At 43.4% G+C, this 16,583-nt stretch overlaps 1 long non-coding RNA gene across 2 annotated transcripts in view; it reads left to right on the top strand.

The window, feature by feature from the left end:
* Positions 1-16,583, top strand: part of LOC118172961 — a 59,460-nt gene that overhangs the window by 22,807 nt on the left and 20,070 nt on the right. Inside the window, exon 2 of one of the 2 annotated variants that reach the window (XR_004753941.1) lies at positions 13,534-13,675. The exons of the other annotated variant lie outside the window; for it this stretch is intronic. This is a non-coding gene — a long non-coding RNA (uncharacterized LOC118172961). The remainder of the gene's footprint in view (positions 1-13,533; positions 13,676-16,583) is intronic. 2 annotated transcript variants of the gene reach the window in all.

The raw sequence follows: 16,583 nt of genomic DNA, 5'->3' as shown, positions 1-16,583 counted from the left end.
GTTTTACTAAAATGTGAAATACTAACTCAAATTCTAGTATTTGAGCACTGTGTGAAGGACAAAGGACGTTAAAAAAATTACAGATGCACTAGTTTAATTTTTCAGTTTGTGATGGATTAGCTTTAACATGCATTTTAATTTGTAGCTGGATTTTATCAGCTGTAGACAAAGTTTGATAATCTCTTCTTGTTTAATTAGCACAATCCTCTTAGGAGGGAGAAATGCACAGACAATAATAATTCTGTATATTTTATGACAATTTCACACTGACAACCTGAAATATCTTCCTTTAAAACAAACTGATGTGGAATTCTTTCACACGTCTTTGCCATACCTTCTCTGTTTGTAGTAGATGTATGTGTGTATATGGAAGGAAAAAGAGAGGGAGCTCACACGATAAAATGTTTCCTCTGCGTAAAGAGCCAAGAGAACGTGTAAATAGACTGCATAAATAACAGCTGGTTCCTTAGAAACCAAGAGGTACACTCATATAGAGGCTCGGCTCTGTTACACTCCTTGAAATATGAAGCAACTCATTAACGTTGAGGTTTTACTCTGGCTTTTCCCCACCATCACCCCTGGATGAGATCTGAATCCGGCCCTTCGTTTCCATGCAGAGCTGGGCATTTGTTGTTTTTCCAGAGACTCGAATCCTCTCTATGGGATGGGGGCTGGCTTTTTTGCTGGTTAAAAGGCAAGGCATTTTCTTGCCTTTTCTAAAATATCACCCACTAGATCCATCCTTTTCACACTGTCTGCTCTGGTTTGCCATGCTTTGTGCAGGGCCCCTCAAGCTGCTCATGAACGTCTGTGGGACTGTTTCCATCAGCGCCTGGGGGAGATGAGTTACCTCCAAACCAGGGGTGTGCACATCCATTTTGGCACAAGGACTGAGTGAAGTTTGTATCAGCAGGTTCACGAGGTTAGCTTGAGCCTCTGGAAACCTGGGTTGCTGTAGGGGAAGGGAACCACCCCATTCCCAGAGGAGCTGGTGCACCTCAGAAGTTCAGACAGCAACATCCCCAGAGTGTGCTGGAGAGCAGAGGATGTGCCCAGAGCTCTCTTCACACTAGCCAAATCTCACGGAGGCCAGGGCAGTGGTCTGGTAGCCATACTGTCCTGCTGGGCTCCCAGCACTGTAACAGCCTCTGCTGGCCGTGGTCAGCCCTTCCCCTCCCACTGGGAACTGCTCCTTGAGTCACACAGTGTGTAAGGCCAGCAAGAGCAAGGGCAAGTTTGCTCTGTCATATACATACACACACGAACCTTAGAAACCTGACATAAATATTTCAGTGCGTATTTTACACCACAAGGTTTTTTAGGTCAGACTTTAAAAGGACTGAACATATTTTTTTTTCACTTGTGCTTTCCTTTGACTCTACTTTTAAAAATCAGTCTTCCTCTCTGATTCCAGCAAGCCCTAATGGCAAATTAATGTTGTTGTGATAACTTGGGCTGTGCCTTTGAAACATATCAGAATACTCTTTTATTACAGCTCAATCCAAAAAGGGCTCTCCATCCCCAGCCCCATGACGCTGCTCTCACTGAGGCTGTTTTCCCATTCTGCCCTGCCAGTTTCCAGGCTGGAATTGGTGAGTTCTGCTACACAACCACTGCTGGCAAAGGTATCATTTTGGGATGTGGCTTCAGCATGCTGTCCTGACCTTTGTGGGAAGCAACAGCACACTGACTTTTGTGTTGGTTTATGTCCCCTGAAATCAAATTTCAATTAAAATTCATATATATAGAGCTCCATCTGAGCACCCTGCCACAAATTATGACAAATTCTTGATGAACCAGCACTGAATGGACCAGACTGTGCTTTCACCTGACTTCCAGACTGCCCTGACAATCAGGAATCTCCTTGATTTGACCCTCCCTGAATGTATTATTTTGGTCATGAAAATCCCAGAGCTGCCTTAAAAAGCTGCTGTGTTTCAGACAGGGGCTGTGTGGGAATATTCAAGACTTCAGTGATGCAAAGCAAGAGGGCTGCTCTCCATGTTGATGAGACCGCTGGTGTTCCCCGTGGGGAGCTTGGCTCTTAATGATGTGTAAGAGTGGCTGCTGGATTGGAGAGAGGCTTGAGAGCAGCCAGCCACAGAGATGCCTCCATCTTCCTCCTTGCAGCAGGATGCCCCATGTTGCCATGAGCTGCTGTGCTGGAAATATGAAGAAATTCTCTTGATTAATTAGCTGTTAAGGCCTGGTTCCCCTATATTATCTGATTCACACCAATTCCTCTACCTTCTGTTCAGAATTTTACCTTTGAAGTAACTTTTTTGTAAAGCCATATTCTGTGTGCTTAGGCTCATTGGACTAGGATAACACTTCTTCAGCTCCTCACATCTCATGATTATTCTTTTCAGAATAAATATATACATATATTGCTGCATTTCCATGCTTAATCTCAGCAGGAAACTTCACATTAAAGCATCTTCAGGTAATTACTACCCAGCCCTTCCTGCAGCAGCATTTCTGACATGGGACACATCTTCCCGCATGACAATACCCAGATCAAAGAGCACTGCAGTATTGTTTTATCTTTTGGTGATGTGCGCACTAATGCTGCATCGGGCCAAAGCCTGAAGGAAGATCTCGCCCCATGTTCAGAGACCCCAAATCAGAGAATAATTTGCCACTTGAAGTGGTGATATATCACCACTCATGGGTGGCTGAGAGGTCAAAGTAAGGGTCTCCCTGTAGGAATCTCAGCTGAAGGGGCTGAAGCTGAGGAGGGAGGGTTGCAGTAAAATATAAATGATAGCAAGTGAACTCTCCTTTATTGGGCAGAATGGAGTTTATTCGCTTCTTGTACATACCAAACAAAAGAGTTTGCTCTCTCTTTTTTTATTCCTCTCTATTCTGCTGCTTTCCTGCTTCATGCAGGATGTTTGCAATATTGACTTGTTAAGGCTCCCTGGGCTGTTTTTAGGCAGCTTGCTGTTGTTTTACCTGTTTTGCTTCTGGCTGTAGTAGCAAAAGGAGTTCAGGGCTTTATTTGTAGAAGTGGAATGAACCTGTGTGCAAGCTAGATAGAAAACCCAAGATTTCTCTCCCATTAAATCACATCCTGCCTTGCCCATCAGTAAATATTATTACTATTTCTATTATTATTATTATTAAAATGTTGAGGCTATCAAGCAGTGTTTTGCAGTGCAAGCATTAGGAGGCACAGCTGAGCTCGTCTGACTTGATCCAGCAGAGGCAATGCATGCATACTAATGATTTCATTGCCTTATTTGTCTCCCAATATATTTTAAAAGGTAAATTAATGTTCTTCTACCTGATCTTTAACGGACACCTTACATCCTCCATTAGGAACTCATCCACTTTCCTAAACTATTGCACACATCAGTCACTAGGAATGGATAGAAATTTGCTGGTGCAGGAAACCATAGACTTCGGAGCTGCAGATTACTTTGATAAAGGAAATTCTTCTCTTTTCATGCTTATGCGTACAGCTAGGGTAGTATTTATATTCAGCTGATGAGCTTCAGTTGAAATATTTCTGGAATAATTAAGAATTCAAACAAAAATAGTTGCACACCCTCCTTTTTATTTGTCAGCACTCATATAGAAGGCTCTGTCTTTTACTAGTGTAAATAAAGTGAATGATTGATGCTCCCTTGACATTTAGGGGCTGTCTTAAATGCAGTGCTAACATTTTCTCAATATAGCAACTTTTCAGAGAGAGATTGTATTTTGCACAACAAAAATATTTTTCCTGCTTTGCCTTGTGCACCCTCTCACCTCCACAGACACTGTAACCACCTTCCCCAGGAGAAACAGCCAACTGCAGCAGCTGCATCTTGCAGACACAGCTGTGATAGAATACCCAATCTACACTGTTCGGAATAAACGCATACGGCAGGTATGTCCTTTTCCAGATGGCTCACGACCACAGATACTTCTGCTTTTTGCTGTGGTTCCCCATGTCTTGTGCCGCAAGAGCAAACATGGGAGGAAGGGCTGCAGGCTGGTTAGCTCCCACGTTGGCTACTTACTACTGGGCTGCTTTACGTGTACTGATAAGCCACTGGGCCGTCAAGTCACAGCCATTGCCTAAATTAATACGGGATGCATGTTTTTAGCAGAAAAGTCTTGCCCTACCTGTCTTTGCTTTCACATCCACATTCAGAAAATGAAGATAAGAATCCCCAGTTCCCTCTGGAGAGAAGAGCGCGAGCTGTTTATTTATGTGTCAAGTCTAGGAAACACAGAATAGCAAATATTTATTGTAATGTTGCTCGGGAGGAAGGAAGGGGATCTGAGGTGGTGACAAGAGGAAAGCGCTGCATCCAGCCCAGCTAATGAATGCCAAAGTCCAGGTCCCTGTCAGCTGCTACTGCTCCATGGCAAGTTTTATTGCTCCTTTATTTAAAGTTCCAGAAACCTGAGCTTTGAAAGGGCAGGGTAAGAGATGGCCCATGCCAGAAGGAGCCTGCAGTTTAACTGAGCAAGAGATGGAAAACCAAAGGGCAGGAGAAGGCAGGCGGGATGGCATGTCTGCAATGCAAAGCCCACATCTCCTACACTTTTTGCCAACTGTGCCATGCACTGGGCCAGGTAAGTGAAACAATGGCCAGAGATGCATGGCGTGGGATTGTCCTGATCATTGCATTGAGGGCAATGCTGTGCTGTTGCTGGGAAAGTTGAACTTTTCTTAGGACCCAACCCAGAGCCCATTGGTGCCAAGGAGGGCTTTCACACAGATTTTAAATGGCACTCAATCCAGCCCTCAATGGATAATTTCACTGACTAATTTAGTCATTTAACATTTTCAAATTAAGTATAAATGAAAAAGAAAAAGTCAAAGCAGGAGGAAAAAAAATGGTTAGTTGTCAACTACCACTTTTAGAGCGTAATATTTCTGACAGTAAGTGTAAGTTTCTCCATGGACAAAAGATTTCATGATTTATTGAGCCATTTATTAATTAGAAGATTACAGCAAGTCTGCTTCCCAGTAGCAAAAAAAATAGACTTCGGAGTTAATTATAAATGCTGTAAAAGGGTGTAAGAAGATTCATAATCCAGCTCACTCTTTCTTCCACTTCAAGTTATCTACAAAAACATTTAATATAAGTTGAACTTTATTAAGTTCTTTTGCTAAATCCTCTTCTGCAAAAAGGCCTTAAATGTATGTAAAGGCTACTGTGACCTTTCTTGGCCAGGTCAGATCTAAATGTGTGCAGTACCATCTAAGCATTAACATCTCTCTGCATCTCAGCTGCCCTCCTCCACCTTCACTGTACCTGAGCGGGGCACCTCGCAGAGACCGTTCCATCCTGGTGCCTGCAGAAGCTCTTCTATCCATTCTCCCTGACAAGTCCTCCATGACTCACATCTCTTTCTCTTTGCTCTTTAAGGACCAGCTGCCTGCCCGTACAGCCTTGTTAGAAGGCTTTGCAGTTCCCCTATCCCTCCAACATACTCACTTTTGTGAAACAAGAAAATCTGATTCTTATCTTTTGCTAAGAGTTTTGTTTCTATTTCCCACAGGACTTTTCTTTTTTTTTTTTTTTTTTTTTTTTATGAGCTTAATAGCCACAAGCTCTCTCTTTGCACTTGATAATCCCTTTAATCTTCTTCACTCATTGCTCAGCAGAGTGCCATAAGGATGGTACTACCTTTAATCTTTCTTGCCATTGATCAGTAATATTTCTGTCCACTGCTTCCCTGTGATTCCTTTGCTGAAATTGCCATTGCATTCACTCTACGTTTTCTTGGAGGAAGTGTCATAACATAGGCGATGCTTCAGGAGAAGATCACAGTTGTTAGAAGGAGCAGAGTATTCAAGGAGAAAGGTTAGGGCCAGTAGTAAATATGTTGTATGTTTTACATATATGTGCTGTGGCATTTTTTCTAGACAGTGAAAAAAAATAGTCTGGTCTGTCTCTCAAGGGCTTGTGGCTGAAGCTATATCCTATTACAAGGCAAGTATGATGTTTCCAAGAGCAAATCCTAACAAATTCAAGTTGAGATCTAACACCTAGCTTTCCTTCCACTTCTTGAAGTAAGTCATTGCCAAGAACAGAACACTAGCTGATGACGTTCACTGATGATAACAGAGGCAAAGTAAAACCAAACCTTTTTTCCACATTTATATCATTTAACACCACCACTAAAAATAAAATTAAATAAATATAAAAAACATGCTGTGAGGAAAATGAGACCAATATGACTCAGAGATACACAAAAGGTAGGCGCTAGATCAAGGAGGCATCTTTTGCATATATTCATTAGTCTGGATATAATTACACTTCACTACAAATGTGCTTCACCCACCACATATTGCATATAGATTTTCGGTCTTCTAGGTAGGAAGAAGACAGATTTGGTTTTGCCCATTGTAAGTTTCAGGAGTCCTTAAAACTGTAATTCAAATGTGAGTCAGAATTTTGAGCGCTCCAAGGAATGAACTACAATTACAGACTTCTATGCAACTAAGATTTTATTCCAACAGTGGGACAAATGACTTTATGTTAATCTGATAATTGTTAAAAAAGATATAGTCTGGATCAGTGGATTCAGCATACAGCTGGTTACAATGCCGTGCTGTACTCTGCAGGAGATGGGAAAGGGGGGACTCCCAGACCCCATTTAAATAAATAAAATATCTTTCTGCTTATTTGGATTCCAAGCGAGCAGGAGCCATTGCTGCTCCATTTACATGACTGAAGGTCTTGCTTTCCCAGAGGAAGGAGTCTCTTCCTTGCAGCCTTGTGTTTGGACTTATTTTGTAACCAGCAGCAAAGCCACATTCCTCTATTAGATCAGAGGCTGCTGGTGCTGATGTGCCAGGTTTTGTGATGTATAGCAGAGTGTCATCTGCACGGAGAGAAATTCTGCTCTCCACTCCCTCTGTATTTATACCTTGTATCTGTGAGTTATTGCATATTTTCCTGGCCAAGGTCTCGATTGCCTGAGAAAAGAGTAATGGGCATAAAGGAAAATCCCCATCCAGCTTCTGCCCAGGATCTGGAAGGTGGCTGTTCAAAACATCCACACAGGTCATGCAGAAGAGAAGTGAGAACAGATCTTAATATACGACATAAATTCACCTCTTAATCCTAGAGGGTGCAGATCTGTGAAGCTGAGAAGCCTTTTTACTCCTGACCCTCTCCCCGGTGCGATTGCCTAGACTTCTGTGAATGAGCCACCCCTAGCCTAAAGGGAAGGGTGAGGGGGATCGGGATCTGCTGAGGTCACTCCAAAACTGGAAATGTGCCGAGTCCCAGTGCAGCACCATCACTGCTGGTTTATGTAACAGTTCTGTATTTTCACATAATATTGCATAATATCAAATGCCTAATTATGTAAAATGTGAGAATGTAGATGGGAGCTCGATACAGGGATCCCATAAGGTGATGTTTGCCATTAAGCATTGGCGGAGCACAGCCAGAAATGGCTTGGAGGAACCAGAGAAGCAATTGAAAGGGGAACAACATCTTTCCATCCTGATAAGTAAAGTTTAATGTCCTCTGATCTTACAGCTTATCTTCTCTGGCCTGGAGCCCTTCTGGGAGGTATGGCCAGGACACCTAATCAGGAAGTGACCAAAGGCAGAGGTGGTACAGAAGCAACTCTGCACTTCTGTATGTTGCTCAGCTTGGAGAAAATCATGGGGTTTAAAGGGAGCCCAAAAGCCCAGCTGGGACCTGAAAAGTGCAATCCCACCACATTTACAGACTATAGACATGGTGTCAGAGGCTATCAAGCTGTCAGCAGCCCCATTTGATCACTGTCAGCCCCACGGGGACCCACTGTGCTGCCCACTGTGCCAGGCAGCCCCACTGCAGGCAGGAGTGTGATCGGCTGTTTTGTGAAGCTGCAGGGTTCACTTTTAGCATCATTTGCTGTTTCTTGAATTATTTACTGCAATTATGCTGCTGATCCACAGAGGCATTGCTGCTGCGCATCATATCCAGATGTCTGCAAATGCACTCCCAGGGCCAGATCCCAGTTTTAGCTACATCTGCAAAATATTCTCCTCTGGACTGAGGCCCTATTTCTGTCTGTTGCTGCAACTAAGCAGACCGCTGGCTTGTGGAGCTAAACACTGTTCCTCTGACGAAAAAAAAAAAAAAAAAAAAAAAAAACTCTGTGAGGAGGAGCCAGATTTTACCTGTACAAGCTGAAAACAAGTTAAGCTTCCTCAGCATCTCCAAAAAATACAGGAGTCAGAGAGCTGGAGCCAGAACAAAGACAAGGGTGAAGCTCCTTTGCACCAAGGACACTGACTGCAGCTGTGCAGCTCTGCCCCATCCTTCCCTTGTGTGAGTGGGAAAGCCCTGATACTGCAAATCCTGAACAAGCCTTTGGGAGCACATGGGAGCTGCAAATGGTCTTTGCAGTGTGGAAAATTCAAGTCACCTAGCGGCAATCTGTTACAGGGAAGAAACCTGGAATTTTAGTAAAGCCAGAGCAGTGACACTCGTGAAAACTAACCCAACACTAGGACACGTTGTAATCCAGCCTCATCTAAATGATGATTATTTAGATAAGCATACCTAAAATGATGGATCTGTTTAGTGGCACCTATAAGTTGTTTACCAGGAGCCCGGTGCCAGGCTTGCTTTGTGCTGGTTATGGCCACTCCAGCCAGGCAGAGGGATGGGGCTGTGTCCCTTAGCCAAAAGCCTCTCCCTAGGCAAAATAACCTCCCAGCATATGCCAAAGGAGGTTTTGATTTATTTGGCACTTGTGAGTTGTTTATAACCTGGTTTTGTTAGGATTTTTAGGTTGATATTTCCCTGTTCTCCCAATAATTTGCTTATAGGCCTATTTCACCTGTAGGTGGGAAAGGAGTAAATATCAGAAAATCCATAAAGCATGCAAGATGGGGAACCAGTCCTGCTTCTTCTCACAGCCCTCTTTGCTTCCCAGATTAAGCAACTGATGTGTTATGAAGCTGTGCCTGTAGGAGCACAGTCAGTTTTGCTGGCATGAGGGAGTTTTTGCGACAGGCTCACATCTCTCTTTATTGCTGGTGTTATTACTGACACCGGTAGCAGTTTTATGTATACAGCACCTCCCAGCAGAGCGTTTGGGGCCCTGTGCAACTTGTTTTCAGAGCAATGCAGGAGGTTTAACAACATGGAATTCAAATCCATGCTGCTTGTAAAAGGTATAATTATGGTGTGGTGTGTTTATTAATAATAAAAGTCGTGGTGGGTAGCTTTCTGGCTGAACTGCTGTGAGAAACGGGATGCTTCCACCATCTCTCAGCAGGCCTTCCCATCCCAGACAGCAATACTCTAATTAACTTTTGTCAAGTGGTTCATTGAATCTAGCAAAATGGAGCGATCCAGAGGTGCCTACAGATCTGTCAGCTGCTACCTGAAAAATGGCTTTCTGTTCTCCACAAGGAAGGGCTTGGAAAACACTTGCTAATGATCGTTTTTCTAAATTCAGTGTGTCCTGGGACAACAGAGGCACAGGAACTGATGGATAACTTGGGGGAATGGAGCAAAACCCAGGACTCTGTCAGCATCCATAAATGAAAGAGCCAGAGGGGAGTAAGGGAAAAAAGAAAAAAAGAAAAAAAGAAAAAAAGAAAAAAAAAAAAGGAAAACCTTCCCCAAAATGCAATCCTCTGTGTGCCTGAATAAGGAACATTTATGCAGAAGGTGGTAATAGAGTTTTTCTTGAGGTGGAAAATAATGACAAAATCTGGGGACTGAAATATTTAGTGTCCATTTGAGGAAGAGTAAAAAATCAGCATTACAGCTTTCCTGGAGCCTGCAAGAATGTGTAAAATCAAAACCCTTCTGCTTGAATCATAAATTCCTATCTCCCTCATCTCTCCTCTCTCCCAAATTCAGAGATTTTAATACAAGAAGAGACTTTTATGATCCTTTTCTCTGGCTCGGAGCAGTATCTGAAGGGAGTTGATTTCCAGACGAGGGTCCTGCTGTGCCCTTCACACCCCTGCAGACTCTCCCCAAGCTGGGATCTGCCTGTCCCAGGGTCCAGCAGCCCCCTGCTCGCAGTGAAGGATACCCATGCACCCAGCTGCTGGACCAACACTTTGGATTGCAAGCTTGTCAGGACAGGAGGCATGATGTTTTCTAATCTGTGAACTGCCTGGCACATTTTTAACACAGTAAGGATAATAATCACATTTCTGAAGCATGTTCCCCAGGCACAAAATGATTTTGGTGCCTAAAGTGCAACCTAGTTGTTTCCAGCCACACTTTAGATCTTGAAGACCCCACATAGGGATTGTTTTCAGCCCTAAAAGTGCTGGAAACACTCAATATTTTCCAACACCAAATCAGGAGGCAGAAACTTGGCATTTGTATGCTGAGGCTCAACCCAGTAAATGTCCTCAGAGCCTCCCCTTTGGGGTCCAGACACACCTCAGTATCTGCGATTGCATCCCTTCACTGCACCCGGGGGCGTTTCTGCATGCCTGTCTGTAATACAGCACCTCCCCTCTACAAAAGAGGTAAGGTTTCAGCTCTCCTTTGATTCACAAATCTGTGTTGTTTTTTTTCTAGGAAAGAATGAGGTCTCAGTCAGCCCTATTTCCATGCAGTGGAAAACTTCTATATCATTGCACGCAAATACATTTTTTATATTGGCAGGTGTCCTGCTGGCTATGTATGCATGTATGTGTGTCTATATATATATATTAAAATTGCATTTCTTTGTATATGTGTGCATATATAGGAATACGAAATGTAGATTTTCTTTCAGCTTTCCATCTTGTTATTAGCTCCACAAAATGCACCCATAACAGCACGCGTAAAACTACATAATTTGGTCGTGCTGAATACTTTCGACTTCATTTCAGTCTGGGATTCTGGGCTACAATGCAGAAGTTCATGAAATCATGAAATCTGACTCCTAAAATTGTGTCAGACAGTGAAACTACTAACTACTTGGTTTACACATGCAAGCATTATAATTACAGGTTTTGTAAGGTAAATTTGAACATGAATGCTTGCTTACATTTTAAACACAGAGACATGTAAACATTAATTACATGGTTTTTAAAGATAGCCATTTATTTTCTTAACTTACAAACTAAAGGGGCAGATTTGGAAAGCTGCTCTGCCTAAAATCTTGAGCTGCTGCTGACATAATGTTGTTTTTGCTGCATATTGTATTTTCCAGTGATAACATAATCAGCATAAATTTGATCCACCATAAAAGTACAGATGAAGATAGAATTTAAAATTGTTGTCTGTTTGGGAGAATGCACATGTTACTTGATTTTTGGACAGCATTTTATGTATAGCTTAGAACAGATGCTTTCTTTTTTTTTAATTTAAGCCTAAGTCTTTGAACAGTATTTCAAGAATTGTTGTCGACTTTTGAACTATATTGCCTCGTGGAATCATAATATTAATTTATAAAAACTGTAAACCTGTGTTGTTTCCAAATTTGCAATTCATCATTCAATTCTGCTTGAATAAATCATACAGGTTTTAATATGTAAAAATGCCTTTTGCTGTCATGCTCCATTGCAACTTCTTGTTTAACCTGGTTATTTCTGAGGGTGGATTTTTATTCCTGCCATAATTGTTTCTAATTGAATGTGATTTGCTGCCACTGTTCTGCACAGGGTGGCTGCCCGTCACAAGTTATACATTTTTCATTGCTGATCTGGAAAAATGAGGCTGAATTTGACATATCCATGCAACAGAGTCATGAGGGTTTGTGCACCCTGAATTGTGTGGTGACACGAATGTGATCCAGCTCAGATGTGTGAAGAAGTCTGTCCCTCTGCTTATCTAGCTAAAGCACACCACGAGGTCTTCACCAGCATCGGAGGGCTCCCAGGGTGCTTGATCAGGCCCTTGCTCCCTCTGCAAGGACAGGCAATGCATCCCTCGGTGAGGTTTATGTGGACAAGCTGCTGCTCTGCCTGCCTTGGCTCTACTCTTGTCATGTTACAAAGGCAGGATCACAGGAGGAAAATGAACCACAAATGCTGCATTATTAAAGCAAACCACTGGGTTTGCTCTTCCACCTGTAGAACTGAAATTTCTCTGGGGAACTTCATGGACTTAGCTTTTCTCATGGGTTTTTCAGAGGTGTCTCTTGACTGCTCTGTCCCTTAGGATGTGACCTCTGCCTGGCTGGCCATGGACCCCCAGCCTCATGCTGGCAGCTGGAGATGAAGGATTTGAATTGCTCAGCTGCCAAAATTTGCCTTTCCTCTTTTGCTTTGAGGGATGCTCTCATGCTAATATTTTGGAGATCTGGAGCATTCTCCCTGCAATGCCAGCAGCCTCTGTGCCTGCCGTATGTAAATTTGTTGCCTCCAGAACTGATTCTGTGTGAAGTTGTGGCTCAGGACTATTATCATTATTTAATGTCACTTTTGCAGCAGCGTAATAGTAAAGCTTTTTATAAAAATATATTATCATTCTAAACTTTGTTGTTAGCAAGACAAAGCAGAAATAACAGTATGCTGGGTTCAGCCATCAATATAGAGGGTATATCATCAATCAAATCCATAAAGCTTTTAAGCTGTCTGGTTTTAAATTAAGGTTTACAATGCATTACAATGGGATATTTAAAACTGTGTACACGTTTTATCAGCTTCTCGTGACTCTATAAATGCTTTCTGATTAGTAGGTCTAAACACAGTGGACTTGATTCAAAGCTGACTTTCACAATTAATTCCATTTATTTTGCAGGACATTACTTTTATTGTATAGGGAGGACTCAAGGCTCCGTTTTCAGTTCTAGTCAAAGTCAAAATTAAATTGGAACTGACTTGAACACTCAGTAAAATCTAACAAGAATCAGTAAAACTGATAAATTAGAAGTCTGCCATAATATGACGACTTTGGGCAGGATGTGGCATTGTGGTGGTGAAAGGGAAATATGTAAAAAGGAGTTACATCTATAAGTGAATGCATGGCTAGTGTGTGTTATCCATTGCAGCAGTGCTTATATGTCTCAAACAGGGTCATAACTGCACAGTGTTAAATGCCATTTGGGTACATCAGGGAGACATTAATGTGCTGTAAAGATCTCACAATCATAGACAACACAGAAAAGGATGGAAAGGGAAACAGATGCAAAATGACTTGTCTGCATTCAGACAGCCATTCAGCAGGAGAACTGTGATTACAACCAAGTCTCCTCATTTACAGTCTGGTGCTCGGAATTCAACCAGGCAAAATCCCCATTCCTTTCCTTACCATACCTGTACCACGTGGCTGGCAGCCATCTAGGAGAAGCCCTGATTTTTTTGTAAGATGCATCATTGTCAGTGGCAGGAGGGACTTTGTGTGTGGTGGGAGAAGGTCCTATCTAATCCTGCTCCCACCCTGCTAAGCATCTCCTCTGGACTGAAGTGTTTAGCATGTAACAAGAGTTTGGTTTCTAGCCCTAGGCTTTCCCAGTAAGCCTGTCAAGAAGGATGTCTACCAGTGAAGTCTGGTGGCCTACACAAAGACAAGAACAAAGAGATGAACCAGGATACAGAGTCCGTAGGTACCAACATAAGTGGCATTTAATTTATCTGGTGCTTGAAAAATGGCTTTCCTTCTTCCATTTTCCTTTCAGAACTTGATACCCCACTGGTGAGCCTGTCTGGGATTCAGTAGAAGGACTGTGGACAAAAAGATCAGAGGAGTAAAGGGGAACATGCAGAGGTATGAGGACAGAAGGGAGGCTCGGCATGGAAGAGGAGCATGGACACAGACAGGTGACATGAGAGAAGCCCTGGGGGTAATGGAGTAGATGAGTGGTTTTGAGGTGCAACATGACCGTATTGCCTCTGAAGTCTTCTTTGCCACTGTTAGACTTCAAAAAGAATAAACTTCAAAATTTCATATTCAACCCACATCATATTAATGGTTATTTGAGTCATTTGCACAATATGCACAACGGCGGGAGAAATAAGAGACACAGATCAAAAGCTCAGATCAAACCTACAAATTCTCTATCTTCACAATCTTAATAAAGGTTGTGGTCAAGTCAGGAGCTGGCTTTTAACTGTAACTATACGACACTGACAACTAAATGAACGGGAAATGAAAAGCCAGCTTAATTGTTGCCTGTTGTTATTGTCAAAATGACCGGCTAATTAAATATTTATTGTTTACTGGTTTCAAGCATACATTTGGCATGTTGGGATACTGTGTAATCAGTAGATCATACATTTCCCCAGAACAAAATAGTAGCCTCACAAAAGCCTGTTGTGAGGATTAGCTGGCTAATGGGCTCGACTCACCCCCCTGAGCACCGAGGGTGCAATTTGCAATTGCAGCTCTACGCTCCCAGCTGGAAGTGCTTCATGCTCCCAGCACAACTCCCAGCGGGAGGACGCAGCTCCATGTCTCCCGCCTGGGCTCTCTCGGAGCCCTGCCAGCGAATGCTGCCCGCGAGGATCTCCAATTCAATACATCTGGCCCCATCCGCCCTTCCCTTCTCTGCTCTCTCCTCCTGCCCAGCCACATACAGCTCCTGCCCTTGGTGGTTCATGGGGTGCCCAGAGGAATGGGGTGCTGCTCATCTCCCCTCCCTTGCAGGGCCCTGGGAAACCTTTCCATGAATGAGGGATGTCTGAGACTCCAGTGAGCAGAATGCTTTCTGCTTCGGCTACAAACCATTGCCGTTTTCCATCAGCAGGGAAAAAGAGATCCTGCAGGAGCTCACACTCCTGCCAAGCCTTAAATGAATAGCAGTCCTTTGGGGTACAATGGTGAGGTGTGAAAACTGAGGGGAAGGCAAAGACCTGCAAAGATGCCCAAAGTCTTAAGATGCTCCTGGTGCTGCCCAGCTGCAACTGCAGCTTTTAATGAGTGGTATTTTAGTGTGGAGGAGTAAGAAACATCTGCTCTATGGCATGCCCCAAATGGATGTCTGTGGTCAGGTGTCCAACAGCAGAGACGCTCCTGGGAGCCTCTCTGTGGCTGCAACCCTGCCAGCTGCTGTGGGGAGGGGGTGAGCATGTTCACGGACTGCACAGCGAAAAACACCCCATGCCCAGGCTCTCAACGGAGCCTTTTCTTCTGGTTTCCACCCCTGGGCGACATGGCTGTGTCTCAGCAGGCTGTCAGCCTCGCTGGCACCTGCCTAACGGCAAGGAGATGAGGGGAGGCAGGCGAAGGGAGAGCCAGGCCACCCGTTCCCAGCCGGCAAATGTTGCAGGGACAACAGCCAGGCTTCAAGCAAATAAGGTTCGTGAATGCCCATGGGCCTGGAGACATTTCTGTTAGGGAGGGGGAGAAGAATTGCAGCAAGCAAAGCCAGAAGGAGGGAGAGAAAGTTTGCAAAATGGAGAGTGGGCTCATTGCAGGGAGCATCACTCAGCTCTTCTATCAGCAACCAGGCCTTTTAAGTAGCAAAATACAAACAAAAAAAAAGCAAAAGCTGGCATTCACAATTTCTCAATTAAAATGTAATTTACACCCTGCACTGTCTCTCTGATAAAAGCATGCTTTGCTTACCCAAGTGTGAAACAGTATTTACAGAAACATTTTGTGGCTTAATATGCTGTCTTGATGTTACAGGCATCGGTATGCGCCTGGCCACAAGCACTGGTTTGTTACCAAAGGGAGATGCCCCTCATCAGCTCCAGGTTGGCATTTGGTCACCATTAGGAGCAGAATTGCCCCAAAACCAAGCTTGCCACCCAGTGTTCCCTTGGAATCCAAAGAAATATAAATGCACTACTATAAAATGGTCCCAAGTTAGGGCTGAGCTCACTGGGTAGGCTGAGACCTCCTCTAGGAGCTTTCCCTTTCAGCAGCAGCCTCTGGAGGTACTCGGTTCTGGGAACTTTTTCTGAGTTCAGAGGGGGTTTGAGCTTGAAATGGAGTTTCACTGGGCTGGGAGGACTGAGCAGAGGACAGAGCTGGGATGCTCGCGTAGAGGTCTGTGTTAGGAGGATGAGGTCTGTGCTGAGGGATGTTTTATTCTCCAGCAGCTACTTAAAGGTGAGGAAAGACTTGCAGAAAGGGGGTAGCACTTTGCTCAGATCCTTCTGATTTGCTTGTCCAGTTCTGTCAATCCCAAACTCTAGGGAGCTTTTTGTATAAATAGGACTGGAACAGCTTTCTGATGCTTACCTTTTTGGCGTGAGGTCTTTCAATGCAAGGATTTGATTTCCTGTACAGAATCACATACTCCTTGCAATAGCTTTGTTAGAGGATTCTGGTTGTATTAACCCTCTCCATTTTTTTTCCAAGATACCAAGATGCATTCAAGGGCAAAGAAGATGCACTCTGTGTTTAGGACAAATGTCTGCATGGAAGTTAAGGGAAATCTTATAACAAGAACACCACTTCCATTAATTGGTTCCCTAATCCAGTGAAGCATTAGTCTTATGTCTAATTTGAAGCATTTGATCTCTACAATCAAAATTGCTGGCTCCGATCCGAAGCCAATCAAACCATCAGCAGCCTTGCCATTGATTTCCATGGATGAGATCCAAAGGAGCTATGCACATGTTAAAATTAAACACATCCTTAATTGACTGGCCAGGGGCTGTATTTAGATCTCCTTAAATCACCTGTGCCAAACATATCCCTGCAAATACTTATAACAAAAGTGAGAGCAAAAATGTAGAGATCTCCCCCAAAAATACCACCTATCCCATACAAACTGAC

The sequence above is a fragment of the Oxyura jamaicensis genome, chromosome 11 (genome assembly GCF_011077185.1).
Source record: "Oxyura jamaicensis isolate SHBP4307 breed ruddy duck chromosome 11, BPBGC_Ojam_1.0, whole genome shotgun sequence".
NCBI classification, from domain to species: domain Eukaryota; kingdom Metazoa; phylum Chordata; class Aves; order Anseriformes; family Anatidae; genus Oxyura; species Oxyura jamaicensis.
Note: the sequence above shows the minus strand (reverse complement) of the source record. Positions and strands in the feature narration are given on the sequence as shown.